At 41.4% G+C, this 14,020-nt stretch overlaps 1 protein-coding gene across 9 annotated transcripts in view; it reads right to left on the reverse strand.

Annotated features, from left to right (window-relative positions):
* The window catches only part of CSNK1G1 (casein kinase 1 gamma 1), a 147,227-nt gene extending 133,207 nt beyond the window's left edge, over positions 1–14,020 (reverse strand). For 6 of the 9 annotated variants that reach the window (XM_060151648.1, XM_060151655.1, XM_060151663.1 and 3 more), the window contains exon 1: positions 13,849–14,005. The gene's annotated coding sequence lies outside the window, so the exon portion shown is untranslated. Of the gene's footprint in view, positions 1–13,362; positions 13,439–13,848 lie in introns of all 9 variants that reach the window. The other 3 variants (XM_060151601.1, XM_060151609.1, XM_060151627.1) reach the window with 2 other exon arrangements.

The following is a 14,020-nucleotide window of genomic DNA, read 5'->3' on the forward strand; positions in this document are numbered from 1 at the left end:
CTAAGATGTCCTTCTATATTTGAAGGGATAAACAAACTGTTACATCCATATAATACAAAATTATTCAGCAATAAATGGACAGAAGCTAGGAGACTGGTTCAAGATGGCGGAGTAGAAGGACATGCACTCACTCCCTCTTGAGAGAACACCGGAGTCACAACTAACTGCTGAACAATCATCGACAGGAAGACACTGGAACTCACCAAAAAAAGATACTCCACATCCAAAGACAAAGGAGAAGCCGTAATGAGATGGTAGGAGGGGCACAATCACAATAAAATCAAATTCCATAACTACTGGGTGGGAGACTCACAAACTGGAGAACACTTATACCACAGAAGTCCACAGAAGTCCACTGGAGTGAAGGTTTTGAGCCCCACGTCTGGCTTCCCAACCTGGGGTTCCAGCAACGGGAGGAGGAATTCCTAGAGAATCAGACTTTGAAGGCTAGTGGGATTTGACTGCAGGATTTTGACAGGACTGGGGAAAACATAGGTTCCACTCTTGTAGGGCACACAGAAAGAAGTGTGTGCAGCGGGACAGAGGGGAAGGAGCAGTGACCCCACAGAAGACTGAACCAGACCTACCTGCTAGTATTGGAGGCAGAGGCAGGCGGTGGCTGTGGCTCACCATGGGGACAAGGACACTGGCAGCAGAAGTTCTGGGAAGTACTCCTTGGTGTGAGCCCTTCTAGAGTCCACCATTAGCCACACCAAAGAGCCAGGTAAGCTCCAGTGTTGGGTCGCCTCAGGCCAAACAACCAACAGGGAGGGAACCCAGCCTCACCCATCAGCAGACAAGCAGATAAAAGTTTTACTGAGCTCTGCCCTCCAGAGCAACACCCAGTTCTACCCACCAGTCCCTCCCAACAGGAAGCTTGCACAAGCCTCACAGATAGCCTCATCCACCAGAGGGTAGACAGCAGAAGCAAAAGGAACTACAATTCTGCAGCCTGTGGAAGGAAAATCCCATTCACAGAAAGATACACAAGATGAAAAGGCAGAGGACTTTGTATCAGATGAAGGAACAAGATAAAACCCAAGAAAAACAACTAAACGAAGTGCAGATAGGCAACCTTCCAGAAAAAGAATTCAGAATAACTATAGTGAAGATGATGCAGGACCTCGGGAAAACGAATGGAGGCAAAGATCGAGAAGATGCAAGAAACGTTTAACAAACACCTAGAAGAATTAAAGAATAAACACCTAGAAGAATTAAAGAACAAAGAGAGATGAACAATGCAATCACTGAAAAGAAAAATACACTAGAAGGAATCAACAGCAGAATAACTGAGGCAGAAGAACGGATAAGCGACCTGGAAGATAGAATGGTGGAATTCACTGCTGCTGGAACAGAATAAAGAAAAAAGAATGAAAAGAAATGAAGACAGCCTAAGAGACCTCTGGGACAACATTAAACGCAACAACACTCGCATTATAAGTGTCCCAGAAGGAGAAGAGAGAGAGAAAGGACCTGAGAAATACCTGAAGAGATTATAGTTGAAAACTTCCCTAACATGGGAAAGGAAATAGCCACCCAAGTCCAGGAAGCACAGAGAGTCCCAGGCAGGAGAAACCCAAGGAGAAACACACTGAGACACATAGTGATCAAACTAACAAAAATTAAAGACAAAGAAAAATTACTGAAAGCAACAAAGGAAAAACGACAAATAACATAAGGGAACTCCCATAAGGTTAACAGCTGATTTCTCAGCAAAAACTCTACAAGCCAGAAGGGAGTGGCACGATATATTTAAAGTGATGAAAGGGAAGAACCTACAACCAACATTACTCTACCCAGCAAGGATCTCATTCAGATTCGAGGGAGAAATCAGAAGCTTTACAGACAAGCAAAAGCTAAGAGAATTCAGCACCACCAAACCAGCTCTACAACAAATGCTAAAGGAACTTCTCTAAGTGGGAAACACAAGCGAAGGAAAAGACCTACAATAACAAACCCATAACAATTAAGAAAATGGTACTAGGAACATACATATCGATAATTGCCTTAAACGTGAATGGATTAAATGCTCCAACCAAAAGACACAGGCTCGCTGAATGGATACAAAAACAAGACCCATATATATGCTGTCTACAAGAGACCCACTTCAGACCTAGGGACACATACAGACTGAAAGCGAGGGGATGGAAACAGATATTCCATGCAAAAGGAAATCAAAAGAAAGCTGGAGTAGCAATACTCATATCAGATAAAATAGACTTTAAAATAAAGACTGCTACAAGAGATAAGGAGGGAGACTACATAATGATCAAGTCATCAATCCAAGAAGAAGATATAACAATTATAAATATATATGCACCCAACACAGGAGCACCTCAACATATAAGGCAACTGCTAACAGCTATAAAAGAGAAAATCAACAGTCACACAATAATAGTGGGGGACCTTAACACCTCACTTACACCAATGGACAAATCATCCAAACAGAAAATAAGGAAACACAAGCTTTAAATGACACGATAGACCAGACAGATTTAACTGGTATTTATTGGACATTCCATCCAAAAACAGCAGATTACACTTTCTTCTCAAAGTGCACATGGAACATTCTCCAGGATAGATCACATCTTGGATCACAAACCAGGCCTTGGTAAATTTAAGAAAATTGGAATCATATTAAGCATCTTTTCTGACCACAGCGCTATGAGATTAGAAATCAATTACAGGGAAAAAAACGTAAAAAACACAAACACATGGAGACTAAACAATATGTTACTAAATAACCAAGACATCACTGAATAAATCAAAGAGCAAATCAGAAAATACCTAGAGACAAATTACAATGAAAACACAATGATCCAAAACCTATGGGATGCAGCAAAAGCAGTTCTAAGAGGTAAGTTTATAGCAATACAAGCCTACCTCAAGAAACAAGAAAAATCTCAAATCCTAAAGGAACTACAGAAAGAAGAAACAAAACCCAAAATTAGTAGAAGGAAAGAAATCATAAAAATCAGAGCAAAATAAATGAAATAGAAACAAAGAAAACAATAGCAAAGATAAATAAAACTAAAAGCTGGTTCTTTGAGAAGATAAAAAAAAAATTGATAAAACTTTAGCCAGAGTCATCAAGAAAAAGAGGGAGAGGACTCAAATCAATAAAATTAGAAATGAAAAAGAAGTCACAACGGACACCACAGAAATACAAAGCATCCTAAGAGACTACTACAAGCAACTCTATGCCAATAAAATGGACAACCTGGAAGAAATGGACAAATTCATAGAAAGGTATAAACTTCCAAGCCTGAACGAGGAAGAAATAGAAAATATGAACAGACCAATCACAAGTAATGAAATTGAAACTGTGATTAAAAATCTTCCAACAAACCAAAGTCCAGGACCAGATGTCTTCACAGGTGAATTCTATCAAACAGTTAGAGAAGAGCTAACACCCATCCTTCTCAAAGTCTTCCAAAAAATTGTAGAGGAAGGAACACTCCTAAACTCATTCTATGAGGCCACCATCACCCTGGTACCAAAACCAGACAAAGATACTACAAAAAAAGAAAATTACAGACCAATATCACTGATGAATATAGATGCAAAAATCCTCAACAAAATACTAGCAAGGGCTTCCCTGGTGGCGCAGTGGTTGAGAGTCCGCCTGACGATGCAGGGGACACGGGATCATACACCGGTGCGGAAAGATCCCACATGCCACAGAGTGGCTGGGCCCATGAGCCATGGCCGCTGAGCCTGCGCGTCTGGAGCCTGTGCTCCGCAACGGGAGAGGCCACAACAGTGAGAGGCCTGCGTACCGCAAAAAAAAAAAAAGAAAAAAAATACTAGCAAACAGAATCCAACAACACATTAAAAGGATCATACAGCATGATCAAGTGGATTTATCCCAGGGATGCAAGGATTCTTCAGTATACGCAAATCAATCAATGTGATACACCACATTAACAAATTGAAGGGGAAAAACCATATGATCATATCAGTAGATGCAGAAAAGGCTTTTGACAAAATTCAACACCCATTTATGATAAAAACTCTCCAGAAAGTGGGCATAGAGGGAACCTACCTCAAAATAATAAAGGCCATACATGACAAGTCCACAGCAAACATCATTCTCAATGGTGAAAAACTGAAAGCATTTCCTCTAAGACCAGGACCAAGACAAGGTTGTCAACTCTCGCCACTATTATTCAACAGTTTTGGAAGTCCTAGCCACGACAATCAGAGATGAAAAAGAAATAAAAGGAATACAAATTGGAAAAGAAAAAGTAAAACTGTCACTGTTTGCAGATGACATGATACTATACATAGAGAATCCTAAAGATGCCACCAGAAAATTACTAGAGCTAATCAATGAATTTGGTAAAGTTGCAGGAAACAAAATCAATGCACAGAAATCTCTGGCATTCCTATATACTAACAACGAAGGATCAGAAAGAGAAATTAAGCAAACAATCCTATTCACCACTGCAACAAAAAGAATAAAATACCTAGGAATAAACCTACCTAAGGAGGTAAAAGACCTGTACTCAGAAAACTATAAGACACTGATGAAAGAAATCAAAGATGACACAAACAGATGGAGAAATATACCATGTTTTTGGATTGGAAGAATCAATATTGTGAAAATGACTATACTACCCAAAGCAATCTACAGATTCAATGCAACCCCTATCGAACTACCAGTGGCATTTTTGCAGAACTAGAATAAAAAATCTTAAAATCTGTATGGAGAAACAAAAGACTCCGAATAGCCAAAGCAGTCTTGAGGGAAAAAAATGGAGCTGGAGGAATCAGACTTCCTGACTTCAGACTATACTACAAAGCTACAGTAAACAAGACAATATGGTACTGGCACAAAAACAGAAATACAGATCAATGGAACAGGATAGAAAGCCCAGAGATAAACCCATGCACCTATGGTCAACTAATCTATGACAAAGGAGGCAAGGATATACAATGGAGAAAAGACAGTCTCTTCAATAAGCAGTGCTGGGAAAAATGGACAGCTATATGTAAAAGAATGAAATTAGAACACGCCCTAACACCATACACAAAAATAAACTCAAAATGGATTAGAGACCTAAATGTAAGACTGGACACTATAAAACTCTTAGAGTAAAACATAGGAAGAACACTCTTTGACACAAATCACAGCAAGATCTTTTTTGACCCACCTCCTAGAGTAATGGAAGTAAAAACAAAAATAAACAAATGGGACCTAATGAAACTTAAAAGCTTTTGCAAAGCAAAGGAAACTACAAACAAGATGAAAAGACAACCCTCAGAATGGGAGAAAATATTTGCAAACAAATCAACAGACACAGGTTTAATCTCCAAAATATATAAACAGCTCATGCAGCTCAATATTAAAAAAACAAACAACCCAATCCAAAAATGGGCAGAAGACCTAAATAGACATTTTTCCAAAGAAGACATACAGATGGAGAGCAAGCACATGAAAAGCTGCTCAATATTAGAGAAATGCAAATCAAAACTACAATGAGGGGCTTCCCTGGTGGCGCAGTGGTGGGCTTCCCTGGTGGCGCAGTGGTGGAGAGTCCGCCTGCCGATGCAGGGGACGTGGGCTCGTGCCCTGGTCCGGGAAGATCCCACATGCCGCGGAGCAGCTGGGCCAGTGAGCCATGGCCGATGAGCCTGTGTGTCCAGAGCCTGTGCTCCACAACGGGAGAGGCCACAACAGTGAGAGGCCAGCGTACGGCAAAAAAAAAAAAACAAAACTACAATGAGGTATCACCTCACACCAGTTAGAATGGGCATCATCAGAAAATCTACAAACAACAAATATTGGAGAGGGTGTGGAGAAAAGGTAACCCTCTTGCACTGTTGGTGGGAATGTAAATTGATACAGCACTATGGAGAACAGTATGGAGGTTCCTTAAAAAACTAAAAATAGAATTACCATATGACCCAGCAATCCCACTACTGGGCATATACCCAGAGAAAAACATAATTCAAAGAGACACATGCACTCCAATGTTTACTGTAGCACTATTTACAATAGCCAGGTCATGGAAGCAACCTAAATGCCCATCGACAGACGAATGGATAAAGAAGATGTGGTACATATATACAATGGAATATTACTCAGCCATAAAAAGGAATGAAATTGGGTCATTTGTAGAGATGTGGATGAATCTAGAGACTGTCATAGAGTGAAGTAAGTCAGAAAGATAAAAACAAATATCATTTATTAATGTGTATATGTGGAACCTAGAAAAATGGTACAGATGAACTGGTTTGAAGGACAGAAATAGAAACACAGATGTAGAGAACAAACGTATGGACACCAACGGGGGAAAGTGGCGGGGGGAGGGGGAGGTGGTGTTATGAATTGGGAGACTGGGATTGACATATATACACTAATATGTATAAAGTAAATAACTAATAAGAACCTGCTGTATAAAAAATAAACAAAATTCAAAAATTCAAAAAAAAGGACAGGAGCTATCAAGCCACAATAAGACATGGAGGAACCTTAAATGCATATTACTAAGTAAAAGAAACCAATCTTTAACAAAGCTACAGGGACTTCCCTGGTGGCGCAGTGGTTAGGAATCCGCCTGCCAACGCAAGGGACACGGGTTCGATCCCTGGTCCAGAAAGATCCCACATGCCACAGAGCAACTAAGCCCGCGTGCCGCAACCACTGAAGCCCGAGCGCTGCAACAAGAGAAGCCAGTGCAATAAGAAGCCCGCGCGTCGCAACAAAGACCCAACGCAGCCAAAAACAAACAAACAAACAAAAAACCTACATACAGACTTCCCTGGTGGCACAGTGGTTAAGAATCTGCCTGTCAACGCAGGGGACATGGGTTCAAGGCCTGGTCCATGAAGATCCCACACGCCGCAGAGCAACTAACTAAGCCCGTGTGCCACAACTACTGAGCCTGTGCTCTAGAGCCTGTGAGCCACAGCTGCTAAACCCACGTGCCACAACTACTGAAGCCTGTGCCTGGAGCCCATGCTCTGCCACAAGAGAAGCCACTGCAATGAGAAGCCCACACACCACAACGAAGAGTAGTCCCCACTCTCCGCAACTAGAGAAATGTGCAGCAATGAAAATCCAACACAGCCAAAAATTAATTAATTAATTATTTTTTAAAAAGCTACATACTATATGATTCCAATTGTATGAAATTTTGGAAAAGGCAAACTATAGAGACAGTAAAAAGGTCAGTGTTTGTCAGGAATTCTGGAGGAAAAAGAGGAGGGATGAATAGGTAAAATGGGATTTTTTTCCGGTGGTAAAACTATTCTGTATGAAACTGTAATGGTGGGTACATGTTATTATACATTTGTTATAACCCACAGAACCGACCAACACAAAGCGTGAACCTAATGAAAACTATGGATAATAATAATGTATCAATATTGGTTCATTAATCGTAACTAACATAGCACACTAATGCAAGATGTTAATAATGGGGGAGGGACCTCCCTGGTGGCGCAGTGGTTAAGAATCCGCCTGCCAATGCAGGAGACACGGGTTCGAGCCCTGGTCCACAAGATCCCACATGCTGCAGAGCAACTAACCCATGTGCCACGACTACTGAGCCTGCGCTCTAGAGGCCGCGAGCCACAACTACTGAGCCCATATGCCACAGCTACTAAAGCCCACGCACTCTAGGGCCTGTGCTCCACAAGAAGAGAAGCCACTGCAGGGAGAAGCCTGCGCACCACAACGAAGAGTAGCCCCCACTGGCCACAACTACAGAAAGCCCACACACAGCAATGAAGACCCAAACCAGCCAAAAACAAATAAATAAATGTTTTTTAAAAATGGGAGAAAATGGGGGGGGAACTGGTTGGGAATTAAGTGGGTATGAAGAGAGATAAAACTCTCTACCTGCTCAATTTTTTTGTAAATCTAAAACTGTTCAAAAAAATAGTCTTAATTTTTTTTTAAAAAAGTTGGGCACCCACAATCTCAAAGAGTACCTATTGCTACTTTAAACTACAGAAATCCTAGCAAAGTTGAAAAAAAAAACTAATAAAATCAAATTTGAATAAGCATTTAAATAACTTTAAATGAAAAGAAATTAACTTTTTCTTTTTTTTTTGGCCACGCGGTGCGGTTTGCAGGATATTCCCCAACCAGAGATCAAACCCGGGCCGCCACAGTGAAAGCATGAAAGTGCCAAGTCCTAACCACTGGATTGCCAGGGAATTCCTGAAAAGAAATTAACTTTAATCTCCTTGCCTTTTTATTGGCTTGGTCATATCTCTGCTCACTAGCACATACATCAGAGAGTGACCTCTAGGAAAGAGAGAAGAAATCCAGCTGGGAAACTGCTTCACCACAGTTATGGTTAGCAATTTAGCCTGAAAAACTGAAATTTGGTAATCATCATGGACACTCAAGCGCGCGCGCACACACACGCACACACACACACACACAACTTAAAACATTTTCACATCATTCACTGATGCCAACAGACAATTTAAAGTGTATTTATAAATCTATCAAGATGGATGTAATGTGTGATACTCTCATTCAGAAGCCCAAAAGTCCTCAATGCCTCTTCTTCTAGTTTAAAGAATTAGAAAGTGAAAACTACAGAAACCAATGTGGTCCAATGCTGTTGTTTCTTAGAAAATTTATGTGACATTTTGATGGAGACACCAAACTGTAGCATTTTGATAGGCTTACCCAGCACCCAGAGGTGTTACACCAAGTTCTCTTTGACAGCCAGGGCAATGGCTACCTGTTCACTCAGCTTCTCTGGCCAAGACAAAATCCAAGAGAATTCCCCTTTCCCCAATATGTCTATGCCTCCATAATGATGGGTGAGCAATTAATGAAGAACAATTCCCATCCCTGACACCCCAGCCCCTGCCATAACTACACTGCCTACTTGGAGCTTCTGGGTGAGGAACAGACTACAAGGGCAGTTTATCTGTTTTCCCACATCACCAGAACATTCCTATTGCAGACACAGCATGGCTCTCTTCCATCCAAAAGACTCTCTCTTCAGATAACTTCTGGGATATCATACCACTTTTACTTTATAGTTTTTCAAAGATGCCTGGGTCTTTCTGGTCCATGCTAAGTGCCCGACTACTGTAACTTGAACTAGACACATTCTTTTCCAGCTCAGTAAATCCAAAAGCTTGTGCTCAGGAGTATTAAAGATTCAAACTGAAAAGTGACAAGTATGTACCCTATGAACTGTATGGTATCACTTAGATGAAAACTATAGCAATTGGCATAAGGTAAGGCAAAACTCACTACTCAAAGAATAAGTTTAAGTGGATTCATCAGTAAATAAAAAAAAAACAACAACAGAAACTTCTCTTCTGGTTGTAATATCAGAGGAAAAAAAGGATTTATTCTATATCTCCATAATCCATTTTTTTAGCAACTTCTACCAATAAGTGGACTGTGGTAAGCACTAATGACAAGAATGGTTTATTAAGCAAATGACGACAAAGATGTATGAAGCTATCTCATGTTCAGATAGTCTGAAATAACAATTACTTTTAACCAATGTCTGTGATCCTTCTGTGTAATTCAATATAAAATGCAAGTTCTTTTAGTAACAGGTTCACCGGTATAGCTGAAATTATATAACCTAAATCTACTGAGGGTTTTTATGTAAAAAAAAAAAAATCTGATAAATTCAAAGCCACAAAACATGAAGGGGTGAGGGAACAGGAATCTGAAGCAGATGGCATCTCTCTAATTTTTTTTCCCCGAGTCCATCTTGAACACAGTCCCAATAATGTCAAAATCCAATTTAGCTCTCCAAATAAGTAACCTACAAAACATAAAATGCTAATTCTGAAGTAAATTCATTCTTTTTTCTTTTTCTTCCCAGCTTCTCAAAGTTTCTATATTAGGCAGAAATGAGCAAAGACAAGTTAGATGTTCAATAGAGAAAAACTATCGTTCCACAAATTCTTAAGTTCTTTCATGAAAATCTACTTCCACTTATTTGAAGCCATTGAAGCAGTTTCTATCAAGATTGGTGGTAATAAAATCTGTCTGTGATATCAGCCTTTTTTTCTGGATACAATGATTATTTATCTTTATTAGAGAGCAAATCATAGTCCAAAAAGAAATAAGCTCTAAAATAGAAACAAGCTCTGGAAGAATACTCATTTGGTTTGAGGAAAGCACTGCCTGGTATTTTTTAAACATTTCCACAGTAACTCACTCCTGATTTGGCAGCACCAATAAAGTTAACTGTACTTTGTTCATTATATATTCTAGTATGGTATACAAACCTTCCCAATCTTTCCTAAAGTTTTCTGAGACCATCCAAGACACAGACATTAAAGGAAGGTTTAGTCATTTTTAGATTTCCTGACCAGCAAATTCCATAACTGACAATTGCAAAGATCTGTGGAATGGCCACATACTTTGTTTAAGTGGAAAAGGTCACTGAGAAAAGCATTATCTGTAACAGTCTCTATTATTGCCCACATTTTAAATATACCTTTTTCCAGCTAGTATCCTAACTCTTATACCAAAATGAATTATTTATTAAAGTGTTATGAGAAGATAGGGAAAAAAATGGGAACTTCTCATGGCTTTACCAAAGCAAGATAATATCATCTCAACTTTAAGATTCAAAAGATACTGAAAAATAATGATCCAGGAAAACGCAGTTAAATGCTTACATATACACTAAAGACTTTACAGTGTACAGAAAAGCCACTTAGAACGTTGAATAACCTTACAAAACATGTAGTAAAAACATAATTAGATACCTTATTAATAATCTTAAACATATTCATCCATTCAATTTGACCAATATTTATTTGGTGCCTATTATGTAGCTGCAGTGGTGGATAAAATTTAAAATAGTATTTCTACCTCAAGAAGCATGAAACATAGCTGGACAGTTTTATTTTATTTTTTATTTTTTTGCGGTACGCGGGCCTCTCACTGTTGTGGCCTCTCCCGTTGCGGAGCACAGGCTCCGGACGCGCAGGCTCAGCGGCCATGGCTCATGGGTCCAGCCACTCCGCGGCATGTGGGATCTTCCCGGACCGGGGCACGAACCCGTGTCCCCTGCATCGGCAGGCAGACTCCCAACCACTGTGCCACCAGGGAAGCCCTAAAGGAAGTTATTTGATTTTTATCTTTTGAGTATAAAGTACATTAAAAAATTAATAATTAAAAATTACTGGGAATTTCCTGGCTGTCCAGTAGTTAAGACTTGGCACTTTCACTGCGGAGGCCCGGGTTCGATCCCTGGTCAGGGAACTAAGATCCCTAAAGCCATGCAGTGTGGCCCCCCGCAAAAAAAAGAAAAAAAAATTACTAACTTCAAGTTACATCAAAAAGCAAACTACAAAAAAAAATAAAGCAAACTACATTAGCTGAAAATCTGGCATATAATAGATTACAAATAACTATATTGTTTTAAATCTACAAAACAAATGAATATAAAGACTTCAATGATGTGGGCTTCCCCCGTGGCGCAGTGGTTAGGAATCTGCCTGCCAATGCGGGGGACACGGGTTCGATCACTGTTCCGGGAAGATCCCACATGCTGTGGATCAACTAAGCCCGTGCACCACAACTAGTGAGCCCACGTGCCGCAACTACTGAAGCCCGCATGCCTGGAGCCCGTGCTCCACAACAAGAGAAGCCACCTCAATGAGAAGCCCACGCACGGCAACCTAGAGTAGCTCCCACTCGCTGCAACTAGAGAAAGCCTGCGCACAGCAACGAAGAGCCAATGCAGCCATAAATTAATTAATTAATTAATTAAATTTATTTTTGTAAAAAGTGGGGCTTCCCTGGTGGCGCAGTGGTTGAGAGTCCGCCTGCCGATGCAGGGGACGCGGGTTCGTGCCCCGGTGCGGGAGGATCCCATATGCCGTGGAGCTGCTGGGCCCGTGAGCTATGGCCGCTGGGCCTGCGTGTCCGGAGCCTGTGCTCCGCGGCGGGAGAGGCCACAGCAGTGAGAGGCCCACGTACCACAAAAAAAAAAAAAAAAAAAAAAAAAAAAAGGTGATTAGCCTGGTACCTGACCAAAAAAAAAAAAAGACTTTATATTTCTGAGATATATTTCCATATTATCATCACAAATGATTTAAAGGCAGAAATTCATTCCATTTGCATTTATTTTATAGAATATTATACATATAAAAATTCTGTAAGTTTTGCTAATAGTTTAAATCTAATTAAAATGAGTCATGCTACTTGTGATTTTATTCTTAAAATTATAACTACTTTCTTCTATTTTATGCCCCAATTTTAATTCTCTCCAGACATGTGATGTTAATTAAGATTTATATACATTACTTTTTAAATTTTTTTCTTACCAATCCATACTACACACATCACAAATCTGAGAAAAACCTTTGAAACATTATTGGTCATTTCAGTTAATGCATATATTCTGCTTTATTTTTAAGAGTTTTAAGAAACTACTGATAACTGAATTTCATGCTAGTTATGATCAATTTCTAGAGGCTACTGAAAGTCCTGTTGTATATATATGTTTTGGAATATTATCCAGTTCTGTTCCTATCTCAAACCTCATTCCACAAAACTGGGCTACCCTGACTGCATAAGATTAAAATTATTAATAATTCATCTTTCAACTGGAAGGTGCTTCCATTTAAAGTGGACTGTTATTTAGATACATTACCCCCCTCTTACAATACTGATTAGAATTTTAACTCGTGTTACTTATGAAAAAACTGAATCTCTGGTAGGTTCCATGACTTGCCCAAGGCCAACAACTAGCCAGTGGCAGTCCGAGTTCAATCCCAGATTTACCTAACCTCAAAACCAATACTTTCAGTTGACCACAATTATCTCCTTAAAAGATTATGAGGCAGGCTCAAAAGCAGGGAATCTTGTCTCTCTGAAGGTTCACGCAACTATTCTGAGACATTGATAACCACACAGTACCTACAATTCAGTCACTGATTGAAATATAAATGAAGAGGATCTGTGTGCTTCATTTAAACTAGGTCAAGCTCACTGGCAGGTAAGGAAGATGTTGGAAAAGGCTTGCCTCAACACGTCTTGCCTAGACCTCTGTATCTTTACGGTTCCCCCAGTCTATTTTCTAAAAACACGCATATCTACCAAATAAGGCTATGCCAGACCAGCTTACAGTTTGCTGGTTTCCAGAACTGCACTTTTCTAAAATAATTTAGACCAAACTTAATATTGAGCTGGGAGACTTGGTTGAATATGTCAATCTGGCACTTTCCGAACATTCGAAGTATCATTTGGGGCCACAAGCCCAGTTCCACCCTCTTTCTTTTACGCTGTGATGCCTACCCACTTGGGGAGGGGGCTACCGCCCCTGTGGGACACTGGGGCAAGAGAGCAGTTAAGGAAGAAGTGGGGGAAGCGCACGGAAGTTGGGAGGAGGGAGGTCTCCTTACCCACTCTTCTGCCCTAGCTCTGCCAAGGGCGGCTCCCCACGGTGCCCAGCCGACTCACAATCCCCGAAGCCGGGCTCTGTCCCAGAGGGGTGGGCAGAAAAAGCAGGCAATGGAAGTATGGGATTACCCCATCCACCCCGCCGGGGTCCATGCTCTCCTTCTGGACCTAGAGGATGCTCCCTCTTTCAGAGCTAAACCTCCAGGTGGCAAACTCCCCGTCCACACCGCCCGAAGTCTTCTGCATCTGAGGGGGCGCCTCCTCCGCAACCTCGACACGGCCACCCGAAACTCTCCGCCAGCCGTCATCCCCAGCCCTTTCCTTCCACCCCCGCAACCCGCCAGGGGCACACACGCCGGCCTGCGCCCCACCCAGGATCTCCGCGCTCCCCTCCCCGAGCCGGAGAAGGGGCTCCCACCACCCCCCAGATACACACACACATCCTCAAGCTCCAGCCTCCCGGACCCCGTCGAAGCCGGAGAGAGTACCTGGCAGTGCTTCGGGGTACAGACGGGGCGGGCGCAGCCCCCTCCCGGAGGCGCCGAGCGCTTCTCTACCCACCCGCAGCTTTGGCTTCTCCCGTTCCCAGGAACGGGAGGGAGGAGAGGCGCGGGAGGGGAGGGGGAAGATGAGGAGCCGAGGGGTCGCAGAAGCCGAACC

This window comes from Lagenorhynchus albirostris, chromosome 1 (assembly GCF_949774975.1).
Source record: "Lagenorhynchus albirostris chromosome 1, mLagAlb1.1, whole genome shotgun sequence".
NCBI classification, from domain to species: Eukaryota; Metazoa; Chordata; class Mammalia; order Artiodactyla; family Delphinidae; genus Lagenorhynchus; species Lagenorhynchus albirostris.